General features: G+C 51.0%; 1 pseudogene across 1 annotated transcript; it reads right to left on the bottom strand.

Moving 5' to 3' along the window:
• Window positions 1-1258: 1258 nt before the first annotated feature.
• LOC108533714 (ADP-ribosylation factor 1 pseudogene) lies at window positions 1259-1893 on the bottom strand (annotated as a pseudogene). The gene has a single exon (XR_001886801.1). The product of XR_001886801.1 is annotated as an ADP-ribosylation factor 1 pseudogene (transcript).
• Window positions 1894-2455: the final 562 nt, after the last annotated feature.

The raw sequence follows: 2455 nt of genomic DNA, 5'->3' as shown, positions 1-2455 counted from the left end.
CTGATCCACCATCTCCTGGGGGCAGTATGCCTACGTGGAAGCACTGGAGAGCCGGTGAAATAGTTAAGAGATTTTATTCTAATAGCTATAATTACAGTGCTTGTCTGTCGAAATGAAAACTGAAAACAAGTATACAAAACAGTTGATTACTAATCATGTATTGAAAGCAGTAAGAGGTTCCATGACACCAAATAGACCAGTTCTGAGGTTTCCTCAAGATAAATTTTACAGCTCCAGCTTCTTCAGTGTTTATCAAAATACAAAAGAAAAAAGTAGAGGTTGCCTTTTTCTATGGCAAATCGGACCCCTGCAGGTGGAGGGAGAGAAAGCTACATCAGATACAGAGGTGGGGTGCTCCCGAGGGGCTGTGGGTCTAGGTGGACCACCTGCCCAGCTTGCACACGCTCCTGCTGGTGAGGCCCCAGACATCCTGCCAAAGTGTCTGAGCGAGCACGAGTGTTGGGGACGACGGGCCCACTGTGGCCACACAGTGACCGAGGGATAGATGGGGCCCTGGGTCCCTTAGGCTGCCTGAAGGTGGGTGGGGCAGCCTGCGAGAGAGTGGGGTGGCTGTGGGCTCCCAGCCTGGCCCCTGGGAACTGTGGGAGCACAGAGACAAGCACATGGCTATGGAAAGCAGGGTGACCCAAGGACGAGCGAGTTGTGGGGATCTCTACTGTGACCATGCAGAATTGATCACCGTCTGCTGTGCCACCACCACCTCATGTTCCCGAGGGGAACCGCTGGGCTGGTGACCAGCATCCAGGCCATAACTGCAAATCTATGCTAGGCGGGGTCTCCCTTCTGTGTGTTCAAGTGTTCTCGACTTGGATTCTTAACTATTTTTAAAAATGCACTGAGTTTGGGTTAAAAACTAACCACCAAAATGGATTTCAACACAGCTCTAAAGCCAAGGGCGTGCCTGGCTCTCCCAACACAGCGACTCCTGGAGGCCAGGTGCCCATGGGCCTACATCCCCCTCTCAGCACTGAACAGTGAGTTGATTTTTCTTTCTACAATAAAAAAAGCTGAGTAATATTGCATAGGAGTACCAGAAACTGCCTCATTGGAAACAAAAGCTATTTACATTAAATAAAAAGCCTGGCTGCAGCCTGCATCTGCCACATTTACAGCATGGTGCGATGCACACAGTGACCAAACCACGGAGGCAGCTTCTGGCACTCACACCACGAGCTGCACGTTTGCCACATGAGAGTAAAGCAGAGGGCAAGAGGAGTGAGCGGGAGGGGGGTTGCATTCAATTCTGGTTCCAGAGCTGATTGGACAGCCAGTCAGGTCCTTCATAGAGCCCGTCGCTGCTGGTGGTGCAGGTGGCCTGAATATACCAGTTCCTATGGCATAGGGAGTGCAGCCCCAGCTTGTCTGTGATCTCAGCCGCATTCATGGCATTGGGGAGGTCCTGCTTGTTGGCGAACACCAGGAGGACAGCATCCCAGAGCTCGTCCTCGGCCAGCATCCTCATGAGCTCCTCACGGGCCTCGTTCACACGTTCTCTGTCGTTGCTGTCCACCACGAAGATTAGGCCTTGTGGGTTCTGGAAGTCGTGGTGCCACAGGCGCCAGATCTTGTCCTGGCCACCCACGTCCCACACAGTGAAGCTGATGTTCTTGTACTCCACGGTTTCCACGTTGAAGCCTGTGGTGGGAATGGTGGTCACGATCTCACCCAGCTTAAGCTTGGACAGGATCGTGGTCTTGCCCACAGCATCCAGACTCGCCATGAGGATGCGCATTTCTTTTTTGCCAAAAAGGCCCGTGAAGAGGTTGGCGAAGATGTTCCCCATGCTTGTGGACAGGTGGAAGGACACTGGCCAGGGACACCTCAGAGGCTGCTGCTCCGAGCCAGGCGTTGGTTTCGCTCCCACAAGATCTGTGTTTTAAGAGGCACACTGACAGCGAAGAGGCAGCAGACAGTGAAACTCCCACAGGACACATGACAGTGGTTCTCCTACTTTCAAAGGTTTCACAGCCATGGCCCCAGGGCTTTGATTCTTAACTCCCTTGCCGAGATCACCCCAAGGGAGAAGCTCAAATCCTCTACCCTCCTCAGCAACTGCCCAATTTAGCCCAGAGATCCTGTCGGACCACTCGATAGTCTCCTTTGTGTGGAGAGTCTTTTCGAGACTGTTGTTCTACTTGTCTCTCCACAGGAAAAGGTAATCTGAGAGTTATACTGAATATTTTAAATGTTAGATACTGGGTGTGTTTTGGGTTTTGATGTGTTTAGTAAACTCCTTAGAGATGTTTTGTTTCAGGCAGGATAAGCCGGTTATTAAATTTTTTCATTGGCTAGGCATGGTGGCTCATGCCTGTAATCTCAGCACTTTGGGAGGCTGAGGCAGGAGGATCACTTGAGCCCAAGAGTTTGAGACCAATAAGCAACATACCAAGATCCCGTCTCCACCAAAAAAAAAAAAAAATTCTCAGACAAGATG

This window comes from Rhinopithecus bieti, unplaced genomic scaffold, assembly GCF_001698545.2.
Source record: "Rhinopithecus bieti isolate Rb0 unplaced genomic scaffold, ASM169854v2 scaffold_11252, whole genome shotgun sequence".
Classification (NCBI taxonomy): Eukaryota; Metazoa; Chordata; class Mammalia; order Primates; family Cercopithecidae; genus Rhinopithecus; species Rhinopithecus bieti.
Note: the sequence above shows the minus strand (reverse complement) of the source record. Positions and strands in the feature narration are given on the sequence as shown.